This window comes from Microtus oregoni, unplaced genomic scaffold (genome assembly GCF_018167655.1).
Source record: "Microtus oregoni isolate MIOR12 unplaced genomic scaffold, Mior012 000032F_ref0000030, whole genome shotgun sequence".
NCBI classification, from domain to species: Eukaryota; Metazoa; Chordata; class Mammalia; order Rodentia; family Cricetidae; genus Microtus; species Microtus oregoni.
The window spans coordinates 20,000,387-20,014,030 of NW_024543091.1; the positions used below are offsets into that span (position 1 = coordinate 20,000,387).

General features: G+C 47.0%; 1 long non-coding RNA gene across 1 annotated transcript; it reads right to left on the reverse strand.

Annotated features, from left to right (window-relative positions):
* Positions 1-8,343: 8,343 nt before the first annotated feature.
* Positions 8,344-9,560, reverse strand: LOC121465988. Its single transcript, XR_005976701.1, has 4 exons — positions 9,455-9,560; positions 9,071-9,168; positions 8,897-8,970; positions 8,344-8,358 (listed from the first exon to the last, which is right to left on the reverse strand). It is a non-coding gene; the product is annotated as an uncharacterized LOC121465988 (long non-coding RNA).
* Positions 9,561-13,644: the final 4,084 nt, after the last annotated feature.

Consider the following 13,644-nt stretch of genomic DNA (forward strand, 5'->3'; position numbering starts at 1 on the left):
GTGGCAGGGCTGCATCCCCAGCACCCCAGCCTCCTGCTAGCTTATGCCCCGAAATAACAACACACAAACTGTATTCTTTTAAACACTGCTTGGCCCATTTCTATCTAGCCTCTTCTAGGCTAATTCTCACATATTAATTTAGCCCATTTCTAATCATCTGTGTTGCACCCCAAGGTGCGCTTACTGGGAAGATTCTAGCCTACGTCCATCCTGGGTCGGAGCTGAATCGTGTCTGCCCGGGAGAGCGGAGCATGGCGTCTCTTCTGAGGTGTCTGCTCCCAAGAGGAGAGCTGTCGAGTCTGAGCTCACTTCCTCTTCCTCCCAGCATTCTGTTCTGTTTACTCCTCCCACCTATGTTTTAACCTATGAGGGCCAGCCAAGCAGTTTCTTTATTGCTTAACCAATGAAATCAACAGCTTGATATATGACACTCCCACATCAACTGAGACTGTTGTTTCCTAGCTCTTGAAGACACTAAACAGACTATAGACAGTGTCAGTTGGCTTTGGTCTTACTACAGCAAGATTTAAAGGGGCTGGGGGCAGTTCTCACCAAAAGCAAACAGTGGGGTATAAAGTGAAAGCTCCCTTCATGCGCAAATAACGTTTGGGTTCACAAGCATTAACTGTTCTGGTTGTATGACTAAGATCCTAAGCAGGATCCTGCAGACCTGGCTGTCTTATCTGTAGAAAACTGTTCCCTTACCCTAAGTAAATAAGTGCTGGGAGTCTCCGCCTTCCCCTGTGCGCCATCCCCAGCTCCTTCAGTATAGTCATGGGAGTCTTCCCCTAAGCACAGGGCTGTCCCTTCAGATCTGGCTTCCCATCAGGAGTTGCTGTGAAGGGCCTCAGCCTGAGGTGTCACACACAGATGAGGTGAGCACAGGTCTACTGTGGTGACTGACTGGAACCCAGGCTAGACACCTAAGCATGCTCTACACCGCCGCTGCTCTCCTCAGTCTATCACGTGTCCAGAAGACCACCTCTGTGAAGTCAAACGAACCCTCCCTTTGCCCTGGATAAGGGTAACTGTTACTGTTCTTGGATAGCATTTTTTTTTTATGTGCTATAGTCTGTTCACCTTACAAACAGTAAAAGAATAAGTCAGGTATGCGTAACTCCACAGCTCACACATGATGGCCAAGATCTTACGATTTGGCTTGGAGACAGACACCAAAACTCAATTTGGATTCTTATACTCTTGCACCTGTCACAGCAACAGAAAATTGGGGAGAGTTGCAGGAGAGGAGCCCTGGAAGATGTAGGTGTGGCCTACCAGTTAGCAGCAGGCATAACCACGAGGGTGTGGCTTAGCATCAGACCTCTCCGGGGTCCCTGAGATCAATTCTCCATGCAGCATCATGCCAATTAACAATTTCCACACCTATCAGATTAACAAAGCAGCCATGCCTGGCACATGCCTCTTGTCTGACCCTGTGTGATAGCCTCTGGGCAGGCCGCCCAGTGCAGTCAGGGTGAAGAGATTAGGACAGTGACAGGGCAAAGCCAGGCTGGAAGCCGACAGAGACGGTGAGGAGAGGATTGAAGATTCACGATGTGAATACCATTGCTGAGACTGCACACAGAAGGAGGGCTGGGTAGTTCAGGGTTAACTGTGACCTCCTCAGAGGAGAAGATGGGCGAGAATATAAACATCTCCAAGACAAACTCACATGAGATCCAGCATCCTCAGGGGGAAGGGAAAAAAACACATCGTAGGTCCACTCTGAACTTAAAAGCTGGCCGTGTATAGAACACTGCCTCCCCTGACCGCTCCTGGGGAGTATTCAAGAAAAACAAGATCTGCCCGCCATGAATACCAGTGTGCTGCCATCAATGCTGGTGTGTTGTCTTCGTGGAGCCTGGTTTTGCTTCACTTTTCTCCACGAAAATATTTTTACTTGAACCAATATGTGAGTGTGTTAAGTTGTCTCAGCCTGTCAACGCTTTATTAGATGTATTTTCTGCTACAGTCAAATGTACATGAGGAAAAAAATATAAATTCTCCAACCAAGACAGAAAACACCAGTAGATTTGGGGAGCTGCCCTTTCCAGAATTATGGATTGGTTTGGAAAGTAATGTGTGACTCCAGGTAACATACGAAGTGTCCCTTACTGTCACATATGCTTCTGACACTGAGGGTTTTCAGAGCTATGCTCCTCCAAGAGGTGACATCAGTTTTCTGTGTCACCCAATGAGTGGGGCTGTATTGAGCGTTTCCTAGTAAGAACATGACTTTGTCAAATGTCTGACAGATGGGCTCAGACCCAAAGGATAAGGCTGGTTCTTGCTCCCTGTGAGCGTTCACTTCCCATCTGCTGCCAAGCCTGGGAGAACAAAGAGTCAAGTCAGAGCCTTATCGGAGCCTGCCAAGGCTGGTCCCCCATACACAAATGCTCAGACTGGGAACGGCCTCTTCTGAGGCTTGGTCCTCGTTCAAGGCCACTTGGCCAGTTTACTTCCGCTCAGCTGAGGACCTGGCTTCTTCTGTTCCTCACATCACAGTGAGACCTGGTTAATGTGACCATTATATGTCTTCATCCTTTAAGGATGTGACCGTGAACTTCCTCAGGACTCAGCGCACAATGACGTAGTGAGTATCAATGCCACCCTCTCAGTCTCTTGGCTGTTCCTCAGCCCCACACCTGTATTGAGCCCTAATGGAAATCCTAAGGCCACTCTTCTTAAATAGAAGTCTGCAGCTGAGGAGATCGTCAGCACAGGGTTTGAGGGCCATCTCCAGAACCCACTTTAAAGAAGGGACAGGAAGGAGAAGGAGCGGTGTCTCTCCATCCTCCAGGGGTCTCCTGTTTTATTCTCAGCACCCACGTGACAGCTCACAACCATCTAGAACTTCAGTTCCATGAGATTCAATGCCATCTTCTGGCCTCTGTGGGTACCACACACACAAGTGGTGCACAGACATACATGCAAACATCACACTCCTACATATTAAAAAAATTAATAAGCTGGGCACAGTGGTGGACACTTGGAATCACAGCTCTGGGAGGTGAAGCCTGGCAGAGCCCTGAAAACTGCTGGCCAGTCAACCAGCCACGCCTGGCAGAGCCCTGGAAACTGCTGGCCGGTCAACCAGCCTAGCCTATTTGGCAAGAAGGAGGCCAGTGAATAATCCCATCTCAAAGCGCAGAGAGGACAGTGGCTGAGGAATGACAGATGAGATCATTCCTGGCCTCCACACACCTGCACTTGTTACGTGCACCTGCACGCACATGCAAGAAACAAGAGTCAGTAGTGCCGCCCCTGTGGCTACCACCATGTGTGCGGCTACAGTGCCCCATGAAAGATAGAATTCAGTCGTTGGTGAGACAAATGACCCAGAATGAAACACAACCAGAGATGGGTTCTCTAATGTTCATTCGGATTTCACTTTTAAGCAAAGCACTTGGCCTTTGAAAACAGGACGCTGGGCCTCTGTCCGTGTGTGGAGCAGCTGCTAAGTGCACGCAGGCAGAATTCTCAGCGCTGCGTAGGCTAGCTAAGCCTTGTTGCCAAGGTGACACACGTGGGAAACGAGAGTCTCAGCTGAGGAATTTCCTCCATTAGACTGGCCTGTGGGCATATCTGCTGGGGGCACTTGAGTGTAGGATGGCCCAGCCACCTGTGGGTGTTGCCAGCGTGTCTGGGCCACAGAAGTAGCCGAATGGTGAGCCCCAAAGCTCCTTGGTCTCTGCTTCTGTTTTGACCTACCACGTTTCAGCCTTGAGGTCCTGCCTGGGCTTCCCTCAGTGATGGCCGTGGCTCAAGTGTGGAAGCCAAAGTCAAGCTGAGAGGACCCAGGAAACGAACTAACACAGTGTAGGCCCAGCAGAGGGTATCCATGGGAGCATTCAGCCCTCATTGACCCTCCAGGAGCTGTAAAGCAAGATGGATGCGGAATCCCCTGGTCCCCTAGATCCAGAGGCAAGCTGATGACAAGTAAGAAACACCCTGCCTCTCCTGTGCCGCTGCTTTTTTTGGCAGAAGAGCAGCCCATGGTGATGGCTTCCACTTTATTTTTGACTTGGTGTTGATTTGGGATGCTACCCTCCCAGTGGGATTCTTGTTTAGAGTCTTAGATCAAGGATTAAAGTCCCTTGTGCCTACAATAGAGTAATAAGAGCCCTTCCACCTCCCAGGGAGCCTCGCTTTGATGTGCTGACCACATCCCACACCAGCTTCATCCCAAGCTTACTTCCTCTATGAAAACTATAGTTCACAGTAAAATAACCCCTAAGGAGTTACTAAGGACATCATTACCCAAAGTGAGCCCAATACTGGGCTTAAAAGAATCATTTCAGCCTGTTGCTGAAAGTCTAGTGACCTTCACAGATGTGGAAATCAGAAATCAGTACCCAGGAGGCAGGAGTTTTGTTCTGAGGAGCATGCTGGCTCCACTGGAAGCTAAAAGGCCTGCATCCTGAGAACCCCAAGTCAGCCACATCTAGCTAATGGCTGGCACGATCGGCATGAAGCCCACCATTGTGTTCCTTTCCAGAGAGTTACATGGACATTTCTTCCCAGAACTCCCCACTGCTGTCAGCCTAGCCCCTTCACACGAAATTCAAAAGAACCCAAGGATAGGCTGACCAGAAACAGGAATCTAATAAGTGTCAAGAAGCTGCAGGGGAGACGGCCAGTGGATGAGGTGCTTGCCACACAAGCCTGAGGCCCTGAGTCTGGGTCCTCAGTACCCAGGTAAAGAGCAAGGTGTAGAGTGTGCCTGTCATCCCAGCACGAGGGAGGAAGAATGCAGGATCCACGGAGCTCGCTAGCCAGCCAGTCTTGCTAAATCGGTGAGCTCCAAGTTCAGTGGCAGAGCCTGTCTCATAAAAGTAAAGATGGAGAGTGAGAGAGGGCATCCATGTGTGTACATGTGTTTGCACGTGTGTGCGCGCACACACATACATACCTTTGTTACTCTAATCTCTTGTTCTGCTCACATAGGCATAGAAAGGGCTCCAATTGTTGTCTGTTTTAGACAGTGAGTATATATTGGAATTAAGCTTCATAATTTGACCTAAACAGCTAAGAATCCAGTCTTGTTCCCGTTTAAAGAATGGCATGTTAGGCTGGAGGTTATAAGATGATGCAGAAACAGACTGGACAAGAGTGGTGCACACCTTTAATCCCCACACTCGGGAGGATCCACGCGGGTGGATCTGTCAGCCTGATCTACAGAGCAAGTTCCTACACAGGGAAACCCTGTCTCAAACCCCACCCCACAAAACAGACGATGCAGACGATGCAGAAAAAGTCTGAGATGGACCTCTGCCCTCCGGGAGCCTAAGTAACACAGAGGAAGCCACTGATGATGATGATGCACACACGGGGAGATCTGATTACACAGCAATTGAGAGGGAATGATATAGGCATACATCAAAGGCAGGCATGCCCCCTTCCAAGAAGAGTTTGCCCACCTGAAAGCAGTAAAAAGGGCTTTCTTGATCATGCTGTATAATTTTCTCAATGGTACTCAGGCCATGGGCAGGTCAGGACTCACCCTTGCTTCCCAAACCTTAGAAGTAAGAGATTTTCGGCTCATAAATGCAGTTTTACTATTTGCACTGTCCACAGGGGTATTTTGTTGTTGTTGTTGTTGCTTTGTCATTTTTGTGGCCTTTTTCCCCTACCAGACTCACTTAAAAGTTTCCTCTCAATCACCTCGCATTTCTTGCTTTGTGACATTGACCATTTTCTAACGTGATCTTACCACACCTTTATTTTGAGAGTTCTCTTATTCTCTTATTAAAGGAAAGAGTCTAGCATAAATAACAAACAAGCAAACTTGGGGCTAGGCGAGATGGCTCAGGAGGTAAAGGCACTTGCTACCAAGCCTAAGGACATGGGTTTAATCCCTGGAGCCAAGCAGTGGAAGAGAACCAATTCCTGAAAGTTGTCCTCTGAACTCCATCTGTGCGCCGTGACATTCACATGACCACACTCATACACATTCATGCAGGCAAACAAATAAACAAGTGTAAAAAGAAATTTAAAAATAATAGTTACATAAATTTGAGGCTGAGGATGTGGATCAGTTCGGAGAGTGTTAGGCTAGCATGTGCAAAGCCCCCGGTTCAAGCTTCGGCACCATATAAACTAGATAGGGAGATATCCTTCTGTAATCACAGCACCTGGAGGTAGAAACAGGAAGATCCTGAGTTCGAGAGCATCCTCAATTGTATAGTGTTGTGTGATATTTGTACACTGTGTGAAGATGTGTTGCTGTGATTGGTGTAATAAAAAGCTGGATGGTCAATAACTAGGCAGGTGAGTATATGCGGGAATTCCGGGCAGAGAGAAAGGTCTCTAGGAAAAGGAAATGCAGAGTCACCAGCCAGCACAGGGGAAGCAGGATGGGCAGTACCAAGAGATGAGTTATTGATCCACACCAAGGAACATAGACTTAAAAATATCGATATCGGTTAATTTGTTATAAGAAATAGTTAGGAACAAACTTAAGCTAAGGCCAAGCTTTCATAATTATTAATAAGTCTCCATATTGGTATTTGTGAACTGGTGGCCCAAAGAAAAAAAATCTGTCTACAGTATAGGGAGTTCAAGACCAGCCTAGGACACATAAGACCCTGAAATCTTTAGGGACTGTGAGGTCAGGATTCTGATACGTAGGAAGTTATGGAAGGAACCAGGGAAAGGTGAATGGTTGAGAATGTCCATTCGCATTCATATGTCTGGGGACGCTGCCAATGCTCCACCACCCTACCCACCGCTGAGTCTCATAGGAGAGAATTCAGTCACTTGCTATGCTTGAATTTCCTCAGCCAAGCCCAGCACCTCCCTGACAGGTTAGCAGATTTGGGCGTCTCCAGATCATCCACTTTCCACCCTTCCCCAAGAGAGGAGAAGTAGGTCAGTGTGCAAGAGAGAACTGCACTTCGTTCCTGTGTTAGTGTGAGCCACTGGGCTGGGGCAAGAGTTTGCCCTTCGCTTTTTTAGTTTTGATTCCTACCCAAGGGGGGGGGGATTACTGATGTGCACGGATAATTGATGTTAGATGGAAAAGACCTCAACCTGAAGAATTAGTTCCAATTTAAATAACAGCAATAGATGTGTATTGCATATGTAAGGAGATATGCAAATTTTAGGCAGCAATTTGCTAGTGCAAATATAAAGTTGTTTGCCACAGATACAGGGTTGCCAGGTAAATAAACCAAATGTGCACTCAAAGCAAAACCCACCATTTAATTATAGTCCCCTGATTTTCTTTCTTTTTCTCTTGTTCTTTTTATTTTCATTACAAGGCATTATAAATCAACAGAGAAAATCTATACAGGAAGAAAAGTCTGTCTATAATCTCAACCCGTGTGTCTGTGTCTGTGTGTGTGTGTGTGTGGGTAAGGGGGGGTTGCATCTCACCCTGAAACTCTATGTAGACCACAGGGACCTACCTGCCTTGCCTCCCAGATGCTGGACTTGAAGGTCTGCCTGTGCCTCTGCCTAGCATAAGCCACCCTTCGGACTTGGCTCTGTAGCCACAGACGAGTGTGAACTCTTCACCCTCCTGCTTCTACCTCCTTGTGCTTGCTTTTTGTGTTTTGCTCTCAACTAGGATTTATCTTTGTAATGTAAACATTATTTAACTTGTGAAAGGTGAAAAAAATGAAAAAAGAAAAGAAAAAGGGAAAAAGTGAGGCTGGGAAGTGGCTCCACTATTAGAGCCTTTGCCACACAGTTGTGAGGACCCAACTTCAGATTCCCAAACCCAAACCTTGAAAAAGGAATAAGGAGCATGTCCAAAGCAAGGACGCTAACAACACACGCCATATGGGGGACCTCTGTACTGAATCTGTGTGCACACACAGAAACTAACAACACAGGCCTCTGTACTGAATCTGTGTGCACACACAGAAACTAACAACACAGGCCTCTGTACTGAATCTGTGTGCACACATGGAAACTAACAACACAGGCCTCTGTACTGAATCTGTGTGCACACACGGAAACTAACAACACAGGCCTCTGTACTGAATCTGTGTGCACACACGGAAACTAACAACACAGGCCTCTGTACTGAATCGGTGTGCACACATGCTGCAGGTACTCACACATGCAAGCGCACGCACGCACAAAGGAAAGAGAACACTATTACTTTTTAGTGTGGGCACAGCCACAACATGGCATTAAGCAATTTTGTTGACTATATAATGATTCCTGCTCCAATCTTGACTGAGTGTGCAAGAGATTTTTACTTCCAAGCTTTGGGTCTTACAAAAAAAACAAAGCACTTTATACAAACTTGTTGGGCTAGAGGCCTCGGAGAAGTGTAGTTCTGCAGACTGGAAATGTGGACAGAGCTCTTGCCTGGCTTGCCCAAGGCCCTGAATTTGGAGTCTAGCACTGGGGGAAAAAAAAGATAGAAAGAAAAAGAGAAAGAAAAGAAGGGTTCATATCCACTATACATGAACTTTCAATGCAGAATGAGAAAAAAACAATTTTATAAAAATGACCAAATTCTTTAAAAAGATCTATAGCCACCCACATACGTTCTTTCCATTTCTCTCCTTGTCTCCTCTGCTCCATGCCCAACACAACTTGATTTGTCCACTGAATCCACCCATTCTATCCTGTATCTCTTGTCTAAACCCAGAGCTGATAGACAACCATACTGGGCTCAGACAAGGGCCTTTGGAGGGGGGCAGGGAGGACCCTTATATTACTAGAGAATAAATAGAGACAGAGGGAGGAAGGAGCCACAAGGAAATGCAAACCATACTCCCCAAAAGACAGCACAGACTAAGCGAAAAACAAGATCTTGATGTAAGACCAGAATTTGAGTCGCCTCTGCCGCTCACTGTGGGGCCTTCAGTAAGCGACTTCCCTAGTTATTTCCCCACCTGCAAAATGGGTGAGAATAATAATAATAATATAATAATACCTGTAGGATAAAATTCTGGACACGGCTGAATAAATGCCAAACACAGCCAGCTCAATGACAGACAGCTTTCCAGGCTGTAACAGAAACATCATCACGTTTGCATCGCGGCAATCATTAAAATCATCCTCCCGGGGCCTCAGAGAAAAAGCTGTTCCTCACCTTGTCCCTACTCACCTGCACAGCTGCCAGTGATGCTCATTGCTTCGAGGCCACCTGTCAGGTTGTGTCAGGGCAGAGGCCCGTCAGCCCTGTAGCCAGTTTTGATCTTTCCCCTAAACTCACAAGGAAAAAGGGCTTCTCTGCCCCGCTGAAGGCCAGTGTTAGTGAACAGCACAGACAGCCCCACTACAGGAGAGGAGGGACCCCCACAAGTGACTGGACTGTCAGCAGCTCTCCAAAGAGCTACCTCCCGCTGCAGCATCCAAAAGACAGTTCCTAGCTCCAGTGTCTCTCCCAGGGCATAATGGGGGTTTGCCTTCAGAGTTAGGTTTCCTTGAAACTTTGTAATGACACTGGAAAAACCCAGCTCTCCTGCTTACCCAGATACTAGGAGTTTACCTGAGGCACTAGAACGCTGACTGAAGATAATGCTACCCTGTGCTCCTTTGCTGAACCCCTCGGTTGCCTGAGCTTCCTGATGGTTCCGTGTCTGGCTGCAGCTTCCATCTTTATGTCTTTAGCCTGTAAACAGTGCTGTTAGCAGGAGGAAACAGGCTGTTCTCAGTCTGAGCAGGTTGTATTCAGGCAGGACCTTGAGCTTCGTAGCTAGCTATGGCTTTCTTTGCCTGTAAAATATTTCTCCTATGCCCCACCTAGCAACCCCCTCTGGCTAGCACAAGGCTTAAAGCCAAGTGTCTGCATTGTCCTTTTTGGTCTGTCTGGCCAGGCTATTCGACACCAGGGGACATCTTTCCTTTCACACTCTATTGTTCTAGGTCTTCAATTACATTCTTGACTAAGAGCCCGAGCATGGAGAGTGGGAGCTTTAGAAACCTTAACACAATAACTGCCTAAGTGCGCAGCCTCTCGCCTGTTCTGACGATGCTGCACACCCTTGGCTGCCTGCGTGGAGGTCGCTGACTGTGCTGCTTCATTTGTTTCTGTCCATTTGATAAACTAGAGTCACCTGGGAAGGGAGAGCCTCGGTTGAGGTAGGGCCTCCAGCAGCTTGCACTGAGGGCATGTCTGTGGGGAATTTGCTGGATTTCTGGTGGCTGTGGGAGGGCCCAGTGCACTGTGCACAATACCACCCCTGGGCAAGTGGTCATGGGTTGTACAAGAAAGCAAACTGAGCCGACGGTGGGAAGTGAGCCAGGAAGCAGCCTTCCTCCATGGTTCCTGCTTCCGTTCTTTGAGCACCTGCCCTGGATTCTCTTGATGGTGGCCAATAAACGAAAGCCAAATAAATGATTTCCTCCGCAAGCTGCTTTGGGTCAGTGTTCTGTCGCAGTAACAGAAAGCAAACCAGGGTGTTGCCTTTTCCAGAGAGCCAGGGGAACAGACCTCAGGCTCAGCTGACATGAAAGGGAACAAGAGATCCATTCGCCACCCCATAGCCGAATTATTTTGTATGGCTTTGTAGCGAGTACAGTGGCAGAAAAGAATGTCTCAAGCAATGAGCAAAGAGAAGAAAACCAGATGGTGATAGGAGGGTGACTCAGGAAAGTGCCTGCCATTCAAGCATGAGGACCTGAGTTTGATCTCCAGAACCCACGTAAAAAAAATAAACAAACGAAGCTAGGCATGGCAATATGCACCTGTAATCCCGGTACTGGGGGACTTTTTGCTTCCTCCTCTGATTGTAGCCACGCTTTGGTCATCTGGTCATTCTGTCTGTGCTTCTGTGTTAGCAAATAAGATCAGAGCAAAGTAATAGAGAGAGCTTGCTAACCTAACTTTAAGCATATTTAGACACCAGTTACCTCAGAATGTTTAGAATTCAATGACCTTAGAATGCAGCCCGTTTAACCCAGTGCCTAGTACATCCTTCAGAAATGGCTTGTTTAGTGAACTGGAGAATCCCATTATTGCATGAAAAGGGTCAGCCACTATCTGGATCTTGCTTGTCCTCCAAAGGCACATGTTACAGATGTGGTCCTTGGAATGGCACCATTGGGAGATAGTAGACTGTTTAGGGGATGGAGCCTAGATGCCCTCATTGAGACCCAGGCTCCTTCTCGTTCCTTCTTTTGCTTCCTGATGCTAAGATTTTATTCTGCCATCTGCTTCCACCATGGCGTTACTACCTTATCCCAGACCTGCGAGGAACAAGAACAGCCAGTCGAGGACAGAAAATGTCTAAAAGTTTGAGCCCAAATGAACCTTTGCTCTTTATAACTTACGTGATTACCTTAATCTCTTTGTCATATAGCAAAAGGAAGCTGGCTACCACAGGACGGTTTCATTATAACAGTTTCCCCTCTCTGAGGGCAGGAGCTGGTATTTTGTTATCTGTGAACTCATGTGTCCCTGAAGTGTAATCAGAACCAGTGGAAGTCTGTTCAGTTTGTTACAAATGGATTGTCCCCTACCTAAAAAAGAAGTTAGTGATAGTTTATGACATACCAAATAATAGCTGGGCAGCGGTGGTGCACACCTTTATCCCAGCACTTAAGAAGCAGAGGCAGGTAGATCTCTGTGAGTTTGAGTCCAGCCTGGTCTTCAGAGTGAGTTCCAGGACAGCCAGAGCTATGCAGAGAAACTCTGTCTTGAGGAAAAAGAAAAAGAAAAGCAAGAGAGAGAAAGAGAAAGGAAGAAAGGAAGAAATATAGCTTTTCTTTAGTCTTTTTTTTTTCCCAAGACAGGGTCTCCCTGTTTAATAGTCCTGGCTGTTTTGGAACTCTCTTTGTAGACCAGGTTAGCCTTGAACTCACCAAGATCTGCCTCCCTCTACTTCCCAAGTGCTGAGATTAAAGGCATGCATCACCACAAACCGGCCTTACTTTCCTTTTTAAAAAGTTTTAAAATTATATTTATTTGATTCTCTCACCCCCTTCCTCCCTCCCGCCTCCCCCCCCCCCCCATGTGTGCATGTGCCCAATACGTATCTAGAGGTTAGAGGACAGTTTGCTGAAACTGGTCCTGGAGAAGGCTCTCGGGTACCTTTGTCCACTGAACTATCTCTCACTAGCTCCCCCTCAATCTCGAGGTGATTTTATTAATCATTTGTTCCTTTGGCTTTCATTTGCCTTACCCCTTTGTCTTATTAATTTGCCAGTGTTACCAGGGAAAGGCTATACTTATAAGAAACCGAATGTTACCTTTTTATACTCTTTCCTCAGGAAACCATCTAAACCAAAGCCTGACAGACTGTGGCCTACGGGATAATTCAGCCTGTCACCTATTTTTGTACAATCTAAAAGCAAAGAATGGCTTTGAAATGTTTAAAAGGCTGTGGGGGTGGAAAAGTGGGGGGGGGGGGGTTGGGGAGATCGACTCAGATGAGAATAATAGTTCATGGGGTGGAGAGATGGTCCCATGGGTAAGAGCGCCTGCCGGGCCTGCGTGGGTGAGGACCTGAGGTTTGGTTTGGTTTGGTTTTTTTTCAAAACAGAGTTTCTCTGTGTATCTCTGGCTGTCCTGGAACTTGCTCTGTAGACCAGGCTGGCCTGGAACTCACAGAGCCATGGGTGGATCCTGGGAGTTTGCTGAACAGTTAGCCTAGCCGAAATGTCAGCTTCCTGTTTGGGTGAGACCTTGTCTCTAGGCACGAAGAAGGAGCATAGAGAAAGAGAGCAATCGTCTTCCTCCAGCCTATATATGTGTGTGCACGTGTGGGGGGGGGACTGCATTCACAGTAAGAATAATCATTTATGCTAGGTGGTGGTGGTGTACACCTTTAATCCCAGCACTTGGGAGGCAGAAGCAGGTGGATCTTAATGAGTTTGAGGTCAGCCTGGTCTACAAAGCGAGTTCCAGGACAGCTAAGACTGTTACACAGATAAACCCTGTCTCAACGCCCCCCCATAATCATTTATGATATATAAAATTATGCTAGTTTCAGCGTTTAAAAGTAACGTGTTTGGGAGGAGGGAGGAAGCAGGAGGAGAGGAGGGAGAGGAAACATGGGATTGGTATGTAAAAATAAGAAGAAAGACAAAAAGTTTTTTTTAATTTTCATGGCAACGCCTTCATTTTTATTAAATGCTCGAGCTGCTCTAAAGCTTTGCAGACAGAGCTGTGAGCACCGACACCTCAGTACTCACAAAGCCAAAACTATTCACTACCTGGTGTTCCAAAGGTAAAGTTGGCTGTAGGCTAAAGAGACAATTCAGTGGTTAAGAATGAACGTTGCTTTCTCAGATGATCCGAGTTTGGTTCCCAGCACCTGATTACAGCCCACAACCACCTGTAACTCCAGCTCAGGGACTCTGAGTCCTCTGCCTGACCACACCAGCTTCTGTAGGCACCTGCATACATGTGGTCCACATGAAGTCATGCGGGCACACACACAGACACATAACTTTTTTGTCTTTGTTTTTGTTTTGTTTTTCAAGAGAAGGCTTCTGTGTAACTTTGGAGCCTATCCTGGAACTTGTTCTGTAGACCAGGCTGGCCTTGAACTCACAGAGATCCGCCAGCTTCTGCCTCCCGAGTCGCTGGGATTAAAGGCGTGGGTGATCACTGCCTGCCTACATTACTCTTTAAAAAATCTTTAATTCTTTTCAAGTTTGCTGACTCCCAAGGGAGGTTGTTTGTACATTTGGGTGTATCTGAAGGACACATCCCAGTCTTTGTTACAAAATAAC